Source organism: Dermacentor silvarum, chromosome 7 (assembly GCF_013339745.2).
Source record: "Dermacentor silvarum isolate Dsil-2018 chromosome 7, BIME_Dsil_1.4, whole genome shotgun sequence".
In the NCBI taxonomy this organism is placed as follows: Eukaryota; Metazoa; Arthropoda; class Arachnida; order Ixodida; family Ixodidae; genus Dermacentor; species Dermacentor silvarum.
In genome coordinates this window covers 6,123,819-6,139,060 of record NC_051160.1, presented here as the reverse complement: position 1 = coordinate 6,139,060, position 15,242 = coordinate 6,123,819, and the positions used below count along the sequence as shown (strand labels likewise).

At 48.4% G+C, this 15,242-nt stretch overlaps 1 protein-coding gene and 1 long non-coding RNA gene across 6 annotated transcripts in view; both read right to left on the bottom strand.

Moving 5' to 3' along the window:
• Positions 1-15,242, bottom strand: part of LOC119457481 (serine/threonine-protein kinase MRCK alpha) — a 222,498-nt gene that overhangs the window by 139,356 nt on the left and 67,900 nt on the right. The gene's annotated exons all lie outside the window — the stretch shown is intronic.
• Positions 7,800-15,242, bottom strand: part of LOC125946608 (uncharacterized) — an 18,290-nt gene continuing 10,847 nt past the window's right edge. The window contains exon 4 of the long non-coding RNA XR_007467699.1: positions 7,800-9,023. This is a non-coding gene — a long non-coding RNA (uncharacterized LOC125946608). The remainder of the gene's footprint in view (positions 9,024-15,242) is intronic.

Below are 15,242 nucleotides of genomic sequence, written 5' to 3'. Positions count from 1 at the left end.
ATAACCTGAGTCTCTCCAAGCAACGGCAGGCAACATTACCTTGGTTCTGTCCAGCTACGTGGCAAGTGCACATGCGTTTTTGCATTCCGCCTCCGTTGGAACACCACCAGGAAGAGCATTGCTGAAATTCGCTTCGGTAAATGATAATTATCCATATTTATTTATTTATTTATTTATTTATTTATTTATTTATTTATTTATTTATTTATTTATTTATTTATTCGTTCATTTACTACCAATCCCTGATTGGGATTATTACAGGAATGAGAATAAATACATAAATCAAGATGAAAAAGAAAGTGACGCTAGCTATGAACATACGCACGAGGAATAGAAAAGCCACGCATTAGCAATTAGAGAGAATGAGAAGCGAATGGAAAAAAAAATAAAAGTAAAATCTGCAGATTTCCCACGCGCTGATGGGATAGGACAGGAAGAAAATTAAGGTGAGTTGCGATGTGAAAATGGGCCCACGAAATTCTGAGGCAGCCCAGGTCACAGTCGATGTCGCAGGCAAGTAAAGCGCAGAAAGCGGACAAGCATGGCTGGCTTTAGCACATACGCCTGTTGTGACCAATTATGGAGAAGTATGTGCACGAGAAATAATGGGAACAAAAACAAAACAAGAATTATGTCGGTGCGAAAAAGCGTTTTTCACGTGTGTAGCAAGCATTTCTTTCGTCGACAGAGCACCCGTTAATTCACCTGAGAAATTCCATTCTCCCACGGCTTGTGGAAAAAAAAACGAAAAAAAAAATGCAACGAAACATCACTGCATAATTAAAAAAAGAAAAAGAAAGTAAAAATAAAAGCTGGAGTGAAATCACCTTTATAACGCGCTTGTCTGCCAGAGTTGTAATTAATTAGCGTTGTGCGATTGAACTTGAAGCCTGAGAACAAAAAAAAAAAAAAGTCACAGGCCTGCGCGCTTCAAGCAGCAGTCACAGCGTAAGCTGGTGGAGCGGCTCAAGAGTAGCTCCAATTTGGGCACCACGCACAACAGGGTCTTCGCGGCAGTCTGTTCACCTCATTTTCACGTAAAAGATCTGAACTGTCCGCTCGGCGTCGACGGCGTGCTGCGACTTCTAATGCTCTCTGCACAGCAGTCTGCTGAGCCTGATCATGCCTTACAACTACAACTTACATGTCGGCCACGCCGCGATTGCAGGCACCTTAACTAGATGGCGCCACCATACTGGCGGAGGCTCGGCAGCTCGGGAGCGCGTTGATTGCGCGCCTCGTCTGAATCGCATATCGTCGTCTGCCTTTGCGCGCTTGCCTTATAGGTAGGGCTCCGTGTTTTCGGTTAAATCCGGAAAAATCCGATAAACACTCGCCGGTAAAATTTTTGACAATTCGATTTATCCAATAAACTCCGATTTTAAGGCCAATTTTACCCTGTTCCGTTCTATATCGAAAGGGCATGTTCTAAGCAGACATTGATACATCGGCCGGTTTGGCCGATCTAAACTTAACCTCACGTCAACAGTATCTCGTAGACCATACACATCGTACATTTATCAAAGGGTTTGTCGCGCACGGAGCGAGAGACGTATGACCGCTCAACGACTGTCGCAGACCTTCATGGATACTACGCTGCTGTCGCTAAAATGCGGAGACAGACAGTTGCGAGGAACCTTTTCGATGCACTCCTGTACACCAGTGAATCGTTTTGGTATAGTGTTCAAATTGTGAAACTAAATGTGAAGCATGACTTACCCCGCGCGTTCGAAACCTATGCGCTGATTTTTAAGTTAGTGTTTCTTGAAACTGACGACATGAGTCAACTCATGAGTGATATTGCGAACTATCAGAGCTAATTAATAAGTAACATTGTTGAACCCCTGTCGCTTTGGAGACTTCACACTGTCCAGTGGCCAGTGTTTTCTCGCTGCGTGCTGTCTTCTAGCGCAAACCTTGAAAGGGCATTTTCAAAGCGGATAATTATCAATCGAAAGGAGCGTGCTTCCATCAGTGACAGCAACCTCGTAAAGTATGATTGAGGCAATTACAACAAGCTTTAAGGTTGTAATACGCGCAAACGTAGATGTTTTGTATTCAAGTATTTGTGCTTGTGTGTATGTGTTTGTGCGTTCAAACCCTCCAGAAAACAAAAATACGCTTCGGGTGTTCTGATGTTTTCGTGTTCAGATAGCATTTCATCTAAGATTTTGGAGTATTGAAAATAATGCAAAAGTTTACTCCGAATTTCGGGGAATTGGGGGATTTACGAGAAATCAACTCCGATAAGCTCCGAATTTCCGCCAGAAAATAAACTATGAAAAACACCCTCCGAATTCCAAGAAAAATAAACTCCGAAAACACGGAGCCCTACTTATAGGGCATTTCCGCTGGCCGATAGCAAGCGCTTTCGCGGCTCAGTGGTCTGGCTCCCACGCAGCCGGCGCGGGTTCGATCGCGGCGGGAAACGCGTACTTTTTTCGCATTTCCAGCGATAGCGGTTACGACGGCCAAACGTCGGCGGCGGCGGCATCATCGCGAACCGAAACGGCTATTGGAATGAGCCCATAACAGCTTACGCTGTAAAATTCAGGCTGCGAACCTTAGCTTGGGTAGATCAAGTCGCGAGGCCAGTGCATCACAGGTATCATTTGTGCGAGAAACGGGCCAATTCGGTCCTACGAGCCACAGGAAGAAGTGCATACGACGCAACCGTTTTTTGTGCTGAAGGCTGCTGCGCGAAGCGAGCCGTACGGGAAGGCATCCGGTGCGTCGGCAGAGACCAGTGACCCACTCAACGCCTCCTGGACAAGCGGCGGCAAGTGCCGTCTCGTTGTGGGACCGGCGCACAAAAGAGCAAGACCCCCCCCGTGTATACGAAGAAGTGGACGAGGAGGAGGTAGAATGGCCGGGAGGACGCGCGCTATTTCGGTTCGAAGTTCCAGACACGAATGCAGGCGGAGGCGACGAGACCCGCGCGCGCAGCTCGGCTATACCGAATTTTCCGGCTCATAACCGGCACGCGCTCTCCGCTACCAAATCACTACTTCCGGAGGGCTATGCCCGAAGGGACTTTCGATTCGGATATACACATCATCATCAGCATTTTATTTTCCGTTCCCTGCAGAAGGAAGGCAGCTCCCCGTAGTAATTGGTTGTTAGTTGAAACAAATAAATATCCGCGGATCGTATGTGCTGTGAGAATCAGCTTAAGCGAATCTCTCATTGGTGTATGTCAAGAACGCTGTTCCTGCTTCGGGACCATTCGCAAGTATAGAGACCAATCGACCCACTTGGACACATTTTCACTGCGAACCGCCTCGCTAAACATAAACGTGTTGCGCTGGATCATGCCAAGCATGGCGACGATGGAACGACGGCGTGGAGATGAACGTGTTATGACAACGACGGTATGACGACACCGGAATCACTGCGGCAAAATTACCAACCACCACAACGGCATGATAACGACTGCATGACGACCATTTGATGACGACGCAAAAGTGACAACGATGGTGTGAGGGCGACGGAGTGACGACCATGAGATGACGACGCTGGAGTAACGACAACGTGATCCCGATGGTACGAGGGCGACGGCATGGCGACAATGAGATCACGAAGATAACAAAGGGAAGACGACGGTAGAATCACCACGACAAAACAAACGATGATGATGGAACGACCTCGGGTGCCATGACGGCGACTCGGTTACGCGATGACGACACTATGGCATGACGACGATGGAACGATGACGACGGCTCAAAGATGGCGGTGTGATGTCGACGATATGACAACTCAGTGACGGCGATAGAGTGAAAACGGCGGAAAGATGACATATCACAGCGAAGGAATGATCACAATGGCATGAAGGCAATGAAATGACGACGATCACCTGAGGATGCGAGCCGTTCGAATTCGCACTATATCGGGCCGGGGAATAAAATGACAGGCAGAGAAGATGAACTAATGAGAGAACTATTTACATGCATACAAAAGAGCGACGAAATATACATCTATCCATACAGGGACGTGCATAGTTCGCTTGCACGTCCCTGTATCATCCTAATCATCATCATCATCAGCCTATATTTATGTCCACTGCAGGACGAAGGCCTCTCCCTGTGATCTCCAATTACCCCTGTCTTGGGCTAGCTCATTCCCACTCGCGCATGCAAATTTCCTAACTTCATCCCCCCACCTAGTTTTCTGCCATCCTCGTCGCTTAATATATTAGAAGAAGCAAAAAATGGGGGGGGGGGGGGGGGGGGGCATTGCAACGCGGTACTGACTTGCATACCTGCCATCCTGCGAACATTAAACTTGGTAAAAAATCCTTCAGAAACGAGAGCAGAGGCGGGGAGGAAGGGAGGGGAGGGGGTAGCAGGCATTTATTTAAAGCTTGTCTCGAGCACACGCCTTTTGTGGGATACACGTGCACTTTATTAACGATGTTTTAGCTTTAGACAAAGCACTCAAGCAGCAGCAGCAGCAAAGTTGGAGCCGCCGGAACTGAGAAGCAACGAAATGATGTTTTTGTCATCACAGTAAGGTAAGTCTTACAACGACTTCGCTGTTAAAAATGTCGCCTGCTTCAGGAACTTGTCTATATCAACTTGGTCGAAGCAAGCAACCTTCTTTCATCCTTTCTCCATAGGAAAACTTCCAACGGGAAGTTCGAAGACCGACGAGCTAAACATTTTCGTGGACAGTATTTTTCGTAAAACCTGCCGCAACATTCGTCAAATCGTAAAACGATCCCAAATTCGTAACATTTACAAAACATTCCGGAAAGTTGGCAGGTATGCTTAACGGTATACATACAGAATGGCTTAACTGGTTTTTACTTCGCCTAGGCGCGTCCTGCGTTGTAGCGGAAATTGGTATCCTTTCAAGAATTCGTCAAAGTAGAAAAATGATTACGCCCGAACACACAAGTGCAATTAAGCCATCATTCATTCATTCATTCATTCATTCATTCATTCATTCATTCATTCATTCATTCATTCATTCATTCGGCCCCCGAATTTCTTGCCTCACACGTCACTCGCCAACGGCGTATATACCGCCCTGCATATGGGCCAGCTGAAACAGAGCGAGAGGTCCCTGAGAAAAATTCACAGGGTATCCTATGTTATCCCTAGGACGACTTGAAGGCGAAAGCTCAAGTGCCGATGCATTAAAGACGGACACATGACGTACACATCCCCTTAATTCGCTTAGTTCAGTCTACTTCGCTTAGGTATCCTTCTTAATCCACTTAGTCACCCCCTTAATTCACTTAGTCTACTTCGCTTAGTCATCCCTCTTAATTCGCTTAGTCATCCTCTTAATTAACTTACTCATTTACTTAATTCGATTAGTCTAATTGGCTCAGTCATCCTCCTAAATCGCTTAGTACTCAATCAAAATTCTATTGTCTTTAACTAGCCTGATCACTTAATTCGCTTAAGCCTACCTCTAAATTCGCTGAGTCGTCCATTTAATTTGCTTTATCCTCCATCTCAATTCGTTTTATCGTTCATCTTGCTTGCTTACGAGTGCTTACGGGGGGGTATGAGCCTTTGATGGTGATAGTTGTTGCAACTTTCATGTCGTCGACGCGTTTTCGCTCAAGGACCTTGAAGGTCGACTGAACGATGAGACATATAAGGCTTTCGCCTTAATAAAGAAGATGCTTAATTGACACGACACGCTCTCAACTAAAGACCACTACATTTTATCGCTGACATTCAATACGGTTACAATAGGTCGCCGTCGGCATTCGACCTGACGTCGACAACTAAAACTGATCACGGTTCCAAACCCTGTACACAGAAAGGGACGCGCGTTCAACATCAATCATTTTTCTGTAACGATATCCGCCGTTAAGGGGGTCCCACAAAAGTGCACTTGATTTGGCCGCAGTGGGGGTACATATTGGGAGGAGCTGCAGCAGCAGCAACAGAAAGAACTCGAAAGCTGGTCTGTAGCTACGGCGTACAGAGCGCAAACGACGTCGCGGGATCAAGTCCCACGGGTAGCGGCAGCCGCACGGAATAATGTGAAAACACTCGGGTGCTTCGGTTCCGTTCGTGTGATTGCCCTTAACTCCACGTCTCTCTTTTCTCGCACCCTTGCGGGGCAACGTGTTTCGTCAATTTATAGAAATCTACATGGCATGGCATGGCAAGAACTTTATTTTGGTACAGAGAAACTAGGGCCCGAGGGCAAAATCCCCCAGGATAAGTCGGTGGCTCCGCCCACGTAGGCACCGGTAGGCCAAAGGCTTTCCCGATGTCGTGAGCTCTCCAGACGGCCAGAAGTTGATCTTGGAGGATTTCGTTGAATATGCGCCGACTCCAGTCATGCTCACTGTTGAGATTTGAAGCTCTTTGGTTGGGGCACAGCCAGAACATATGATCAAATAGACACGGAGTGTGCCCACAACTTTTACATTCCACGGGAAAATCCTGGTCAATTTTGTTACGCTGGGATAAGATTTGGTTTGAATCATTCTTAATGTGACTGCCTGAGCTCGGTTGAGCTTCTGATGGGGGGAGGAAAAAACTTCCTGCCGTTCCTATAGTGTGAGGTGATCTCGTGAAAAGTACTAAGTGGGTCTTTGTAGGAGCCGCAGTCATCCTGGAGCAGTTCCTGATCTGATGCGCGGCATGTGAGATCTCGCACAGCAAAGTGAGCTTGCTCGTTAGGATTGCAGCCATTGGGGCTGACCGAGTGGCCCTGATGAGCCGGAAACTAGACTAGGTGTGCGATATCCAGTTGCTCATAATTATGAGTATTAAGACTGTGTAGAAGTAACTTGTGTGCTTCCATTGAGACGAAGCCGGCTTAGTAGTTCCTAATATAGCTGTACGGAAATCGGGGAAAATCGTGGAGCTTCTCCTCATTGCAAATGCCAGTGCTATGCTTGCTTCTTCAGCGGTTCGAATCGAGCTCGTTCTTAGTGACGCCGCGCTTATTAATTTTCCCTTCTCATCGACCACGGCAATAGCGTAGTGCCCGATCCATAACTAGCCCATAGCCTTGACTATGAAACGATGATAAAATCATATTCGTGTCCACCCTAACAAAATGACGTGTTTCGTCAATATATATGCGGGTGCTTAATGCACTCCCAGATTACATGTATTAGGGTAGGTAATAAGAAACCTACAAGACATCGACGAGAAGTCTATCTCTAAATATATTCAGACTGCCTTGTAGACGAGCTGTACAGTTTTGGCTATGCAATGACGTTCATAAAACGCATGAAAGTATCTCCATCCTCGCGCACGATCTCGTCAGGTGCTGCTCAAGAGGACCTCCACTGCACTCCACCCGTTTTCTCGCATACGCTGTATTTTTAGGTGCGGTGCGGTCTACACGAACGAAGGAGCGAGGTGGGAGTGTGGCAGCGAGCGAAGCCTGTGTGACGTCAGGGCTGGCTGGCTGGCCGCGCTTTCTTTCTAGCGAAAACCATCACACCGCTCCGCAACCATTTCCTCCTCAGTTTTTTTTTTTTTTTTTTTCCCTTTCTTTCAGCTGTCGTGGCGACGGCGAGGCCGAATTCCTGCGCCAACAACGGAACCGCCACGCCACGCATAACACGGCGCGGTCTTTGTTGCCCCTCTCACAGACAAACATATCAGCGGCCCCAGAGCGCGCGTTCGCGCAAGGCCCTCTAAACACACCCCGTCTCACCGAATTCTCCATGCACTGCAGCGAAGGTCGCGCCGGTTGGTTCATCGAAGGCCCCGTCCGTACAGTACAGTCCCGATCGGTCACTTCTTAGTAGTATCGCTTTCAATGAGCTGCAGCTGCATGCGGCCGCATACCCGAAGTATCGCTAGCGGGGTTATCACCTTCGGCGCTCATGGGACTAGTTGGTCTTATATTGCTGACGAGGAAAGCTTGCGCAATACAGTTGTCTTGCGTCTTGCGCTACTTTTCCTCGTCAGCAATACTGACAGGCTGCCTGTCGCTCTAGTTCAGCATTGCACTTAGCGTTATACGTCTCACAAAAATGAAAGTACACGGTGCGCCAATATGAACGGGAACACAACATTTCTGTTTGCAGCTAGCCGTTTTCTTTGCTCTTTTGTAGATCTTGAGCAGGATTTTTCAAAATAACTATAGAGTAATAGCAGTGACCCAGGCCCTGATTTACACATCTGCAGCGATCGCTATTTCAGAACAGGCCAAGTGTTCTTTCCAATTCGCAGTGCGCAATTTCCCGAATGAGGTCGACCGAGAAGAATAGTTTCGTACAAAGATTACGAGGGCAAAATTAGCGCAACACACTAGACTTTATGCACCATTGTAGGAAATAAGGATAGCTTACGTGACTGCTACTTATTCTATCGTCCTTTCTTCGTTTATATTCAGTTATGTTGCGTGGTAGACTCCCGCTGTTTCCTCGGTGAAGTTAAGCTGCGTGTTTTACGATTACAACTAGTTCATCTCGTCACGTATAATTACCGGCTCACGAATACGCCTCGACACTTTCCAGTGAACCTGCGCAGATTGAAGATGATGTAGCATGTGCAGCGGAACTTGCCGAGGGTAATTAATTTTTTCTTTTATTTTACGCTAAACAGTAATTTTTGTTTCAGCGTTTCTTGGCGTACTATAATATTCGCCCTACTGCACGCTATACGTGACACGTAATGGAGTTCGTGGGCGGCCAGGCGATGGCGAGAGCACCGGCACGGTGCTACGCAGGCGCATTACAGATAACGCGGGACTGACCAGCACTGCGACGAACGGGCTCAAGCCGCCGCAAAAGCTCGCGAGCACACGAACAACGACGGCGGCGTGTTCTTTCTCCCATTTTCTCGCTATAGCTTTCCGCAATCTCGAAGACTGATCTCTCGCGGTGGCCCTCGGTGGGTACTGATTGTTAATCGGGCTTGATTTCCTTTTTTTCTTCTCCCAGCATTAATGGTGCACCTGCAGCGGTGTGCCAGAGACGGTAAGGTACGTGAGGTGCGGAGAGAGCAATTAGAAATGACTGAAGAGTTAGATAATGAGTATACCGTAAAGGGGTTAAGAAACTCAGCGCCCTGCATTGTGGAAAGAATGCGCTGGTAAAGTTCCAAGGCGCACAACTACGTATACACGATTATATGACTAAACACATAGGTACGCGGCTGTATAATGGTCGATAACTTGGGATACATGCCGAAAAACAAGGGAGGAGACTGGGGTGGCGGCATCAAGGCCTCTGAAGCAAGAAGACACACATAAGGAAAGCTTTCTTTTTCGCTTCGGCGCCAGCCGAGATGGCAGGTGTGGCTTTTTCTTAACAGTTGTGGTATTCAACTTACAGGATACGGCTTTCGCTTTCGGCAGTAGCACTTTTCCAACCTCCGGCTTGACTTTATTCAGGAGCGCGGACGCAGCTACAGGAGCGCGGTGCGGAAGAATCTCTCTATATTTATGACAATGCAAAGCGGCATATGCGTCGACAACGCCTCCGTTGCGATTCAAATCGTCGAATAAGCTTAGGCCGGTATAGATTCAACTTCCGTGTCACTGAAAAAAAAAATAGCTGAGTATAGAAGTCCAAATCAAATTTGCCCTCGCATTTCTCCTCTGATAACCAGCTCATCTGCGGTTTAATCTTTTCCCTTTTAGAATTTCGCGCGAAGCCATGACACTGATTACGTCATTCTGACGTCGAGCATTTCACAGTATCACAGAGTATACACTTAGGCCAAGATGTATTTTTCTTCTTCTTTGTCGTTCTTTTCCTTTCCTTTTGCAAGGATGTCCCAGTGGTTGTCAGTATGGGCGTTGACTTTTGAATTCAGCCCTCCCTTTCTTTCTTTCTTTCTTTCTTTCTTTCTTTCTTTCTTTCTTTCTTTTTTTTTTTTTGATAGGTACGCGGAATGATTAGCTATACACCCTCCAGAAGACGCTGTAAATACTCTATGACGTCACGGAATGTCAAGGTGGAAGCGTCACTAATCATTCCTTCTTTTCTACCTCTTTTTTTCTTTGTGTGTGTGAAAAAGATGCTTGGGGTTCACTGCTCGGCACTCCCCTGCTGGCACGTTCCAATCTAGGACAAGGCGCGCATGCGTCGAGTGCTTTACGCGTGCAACGAGTTCACGTCTCTGTCGTCAGTCGCCTGCAGCTGCTGTTAGGTCGGCACGACCGCCTGAGCAGCAGCACTGCGTGCCGAGCTATAACGACAGAGAGAGAGAGAGAAAAGGATTGCACAAAAAATCCCTGCACGTGTCCCAGCCGACTCTCTGCTACGACCCTTGGGCGGCGCTATACCCCCCCTCTACCGCGTGCTGAGACCCCTTGTCGAGTCGCGAAGGGTACTCTAGAACTCAAGAGGGCTTCGATGGATCCTCGCTCCTTTCTTTCTTTTTTTTCATCTTCTTTTTGCTTGAGCAGCATGGCGAACACAGCGCACACGATGGGATGCCTCAGAGATAGAACACAGAGCGATCTCTCTCTCTCAAACTTTTCCTGCGAGTGAGTGAGTGATTTCGCGTTGAAGAACTATATACAGTCTTGAGGGGGAACCCGGCCAACCAAGACGGACTTGGTATTTACGATCTATTTAGGTTAAGATGCATCGATGATTAACTCAATGTTGCGCACTTCTTTCCTAACACGTCAAACTCTACAACGCTAGCTCTTCATTGATTAACCAGCGCTAACTGATTATTGAGCAACAGCCGGACGTCAGCTTGTAGCTGCTTGAAAGAGCTCAAAGGGGAAATGCAGCGCGTGGTAACTCGACGCTATACATCCTTATCGGGAACGTTCCCGACCAGACACAACGACTTGTAAACCAGGCACCGAAAGCCCCAGTCAATAATCTCACAGTGCTATCGCTCGCCGTATACAGCAAACTACTACGCTCTACAAGCCTGTACGACTACCATTAAAAAGGCAAGGGCATGGCTGGACCTCCTCGAGAGCCAGTAATTGCGTCAGCGGGAACAAGTGTAAGTACGTGCGCAAACGAGTATAACAAACAAGGTGACGAAAAGAGGTCGCGCGACAGTAATCTCGCTTATTCCATTGTTTCGAGGCCGTGCAAAGTTCGCGACCATTGTACACAACAGTTGGCCAGTTAATACCTCCGTTGCGCTACGGTGAACCGCGCTGATCGCAACACGTTAACCGCCGGCCGTGGGAAACTGAAGAATCAAGAGAAGCCGTACTTGAGTGCCTGATCCGAGAACAAAACTTGGCGAAGAAGAAGAACAAAACTTTATTTGCACAAAAGACTTCGTTGCCCCTAAAACGGGGCAATTCGCATGGTCGGGCCCCTATTCCAAGGCACCGCTGGCATACGCCATCCTTTCTGCCCTCCGGACCAGCCTGAGCTGGTCCCCGAGGGTCGAGCTGGACAGCAATGCCTCCCACCTCTCTCTCGTGTTATTCTCATCTTGCTCTTCTGTGTGAGCCGTGCATTCCCATGTGATGTGATAGAGCGTCGGTGTGCTCCCACACCACAGGTATATGTCTTTGTAGGCTGTTGGGTAGTGTGTATGCAGTCTATGGAGGTATGTATTCGTTTGTAGCCTACGTAACGTCGCAGAGTCCATGGCTGAAAGGTTCTTGTGCGGTGCTGGGTAGAGTTTTTAAAAAGCCGGGTACGTGCCGTCGAGGCCGCGTCTGGCCTGAGGTAACGTGATCACAAGTACTGAATGCTGGCCGAGTTGGTATGCGGTTATTTCTTAGAACGCAAAAACATGAGACGGAAACGAAGAACTGTTCACCGCACGTAGTCAGTCAACTGTTCAGCGCCTTGTATTTACAGTAGTTGAACGAAACCAACTTTACCGATAAAAAAAAAATTGTCGCAGTTTACGCATAATACGCATTTGGTGCCGCAGCTAAACGTCGCCTCCCCTCCCTCCCTCCCTCCCTCCCTCCCGTCCCCCACGGCCTTTCGCGCGACGGAAGACGTCGTGTTTGCTCTCTGCCGTGCGTTCGCTCCCCATGAAAGCGCGCGTCCTTCGCCCGCTTTCACTCGCACATACAGCATACGGCGCGCGGCGACGATTTCATCGCAGTTGGACTCTATACGGAACCGCACGGCGACGACGACAGCAGAAATCCACTTGGAGTGTCCGTATAATTGCTATCGCAATAAAAAGTTACCGATAAAAAAAATCTAGTTCGCCGAGCAAGCGCTGTCAAAATCCATGACGGCACGGCGAGTCGCCACCGTGCTTTCGTTCTTGCGTCCCTCGTACAATCTCACGGTACGAGCTTTGTCGGTGTTGCCGAAGCGCAGCTTGTCGATGAAGCTCATCGCATTTCTCTTTTCGCACCGCAATAGCACCATCAGATATATTGCAGAAGTGCATTGTGAAGCATACGGTTTCCTACAAACATTATACTGTACAGGGAATTCTAGCACCGCGAACGGTCAGCTACTGTGGGAACGATTGGATTTGTGCGATCTTCGTCGTTGTGGCTTATTTACTGAGCTTTAGCTGCCTTTATTGGCCTAAATTTCGAAGCAATCTTGCTTATCTAAGCACACAAATCGATAGGACTCTACGCACATGCAGAATCGTTGCGAGCTGTCGCACTTATAACGAAATACTCTGTTGGAGAACAATTCAAAGCCGTTTGAAGCCACAAGAACGAAGTTTAGGCAAATCCGTGTACTATAAACCACCATTCCGATGCTGGATAAACCGCTACGCTTGCAGCTCCCAGAGACGTAGGCGCCGGAGTTATTTTTGGCGGAAACTCCACGGTCTGAAAGGCAAAGTCGTCGCGCACGCCAGAATGCCACGTGCAGTCGTCATCTGTCATCGCCACACGGCTGGACAGCGCGTATGCAGCTGCAGTCAGTGCTGCCTTGCGTGCGATACACGCAGACAGTGCGCGTCTCGTCACCGCGGGTTGTTGCGTTATGCGCGGGGACGGAAGCGACCGTCAGTCGCGGGGATGGATGCCGCAACTACACCCGCCGGCGGCGCTCGAGCTGCTGGCATGCGACGACGGCACGGCTGTGGAAACCCCGTCACGCAGTGGTTCGTCCGGCTACAGCGGCCTACAGGCGGCGACAGTGTGGGCGCACACACGAACGCAGACTCTCTTTATCTGCCAGTCCGCGATATGATTATGAGGCTGGGAGACTCCGGATTAATTTTGACCACCTGGCCTTCCAGGTGTCACTCGCACAAATGAAAGACCTTCTCCACAACCTTTCTTCGAGCTCCCTGGCGGCAGCGAAGAAAGCAGCGAGGGAGCTTATGTAACTTCCTTGGCACAGAGGACTGGCGGGGAGGGGGTCCCGCATCAATGATTTAAACAGCGTTCCCCACATTGCGAAGTGTTGTTCAGGAACTCACTGGACACACGTCTTGCCTCTCCCACTTTGACACTCTTAATGCTAACACATAAAAAAAAAAAAACAGAAAACAGAAACCTTTGCTCGAATCCCCTACTTGAACGCATGCGCTTTTCGAGTGTTTTCGCCTATAAAAGTTGTGCTGATTCATGGCAGAAGATCCGCGCTTTCAACGAAATCTGTAAGCAAACAAAATTCGCCGAGGGAAAAGCCCAGCGCGTCACCGCGAGCATTACTAATAAATGGTGGTCACGGCGTCACCCGGCGACGACGTCTGATCCTCGTGGGCGGGCTGCGAAAAGACCGGCATGCATAATACAAGCACGGAGAACGAGGCCGCGGCCCACTCCCCCCTTCACATTTAATGCAACGTACCTAGCAAGATCAGTGTCGTCATGCAGAGCCACTCATACAGTTAAGTGGAACGCATTTGGTCCTTGCAATAAGTCACCAACTGCACTTATACCATGTGCTTTTCGCGTTAACTGGTGCCAAAAGTAAAAATATACAAGTGCCAAGATGACGTTGTTTGCGTCGCTTGCAGCAAGTCCGACTACATTTAACTACAATGACAAAAATTAAATTTCTCCGATGCTTGGCGGAATCAAATCTGCGCGGACTTCATGGCGGCGGCGCTAGATGGCACAGCGTGCGCAGTGAGAAGCGAGAGGGGCCCGGCCGCATATACGACTTTGGCAACGCGCCGTGTCGCTGCATTGCTTATTCAAGGCTAATCGCATTGACGTCGCATTCATCGTGAGATGGGTTCTGCCTGATTTTTCGCCTAATTACCATAATTAGTTATTCTTAATTTATAAACTTCATTAAGTATATTCAGATCAAAATATTCAATGTGGAAATTGCAGGCCATCCCGAAGACTTTCCGATCATTGCTTCATCAATTCCCAATCCCGTTTACTTTCACTCGTGTACACAAAACGAAGCCACAACTTACTATTCCGGGCGCCATCGCACCCCAATCCGCGTTCAGCTTTTAGAAACTGGTAACGACGCCCTGAAAGATACGCATATTTCCAAACAGGAAAAAAAAAAAAAGAAGTCGCGCACGGGTGATTTCGTGAGCACTGATGTTTACTTGTCGGACTCTAAATTTGCAAGTACACATGTATAGACACCGAGGATGATCATCCGACACTAAGTTCAAAGCGTGTTCTCCTATCTCGGTCACTTTGGTACAGGGAATGTTGTGTATTCGATTCCTTTAGGACGCAATGTAGTCCAACTTTAGCGATAAACACCCGAGTAGGCGATGCCAAAGTCCACAAAGTCACGGCTACCTGGTGTGTGTTTCGTATTTGCTTCGTCGTCCGCCGCCTCTATACCGAGCCTCCCGTCACGGTAAGTGTGATAGTGCGTAAGCGTATAGTTAACCGCTATTCAGTATAACCTTAATATTGCTCTTCACTGTCCCTTGCGCGTTGTGGCTATCACGTGATATGCTTCTCAGTCCACGCTATTTATTTTTTCGCCGCCCTCGCCTCATTCTTCGTGCAGGTGAACCAATAGACTCGCGTCCCACCGTTCTTGCTTTGCAGCTCGTTCCGCTGGCTAGTTTTACTTAGATGTTTACCACATCTCCGACTGTAAGTGTGTAGCTCCCATGGCTGTGCGGTATGTGATTATACGCTGCTAAGGTGGTACACACAGGTGACACGAGAAACGAGCACGGACCTTGCGCAACGTTCGTTCCTCGTTTTGGTGTCCCGTGTGTGCCACCTTAGCAGCGTACGCCGTACAGCCATGCCATATTCCAACTAGTCCCCGCTGAAGCACTTTTGAAATTCCTATTGTCTGATATGAAAACACACGATGCAGAGAGAGCGAAATAGGGAACGCTGGCACTGCCACCGAGAGGGGCAACGAAGCCTGCCCCATGGCTTCCAAAGCAGAATCGAGGACGATGGTGCGATGGATTCACTTCGTCATTGTCATAAGCCCCCGG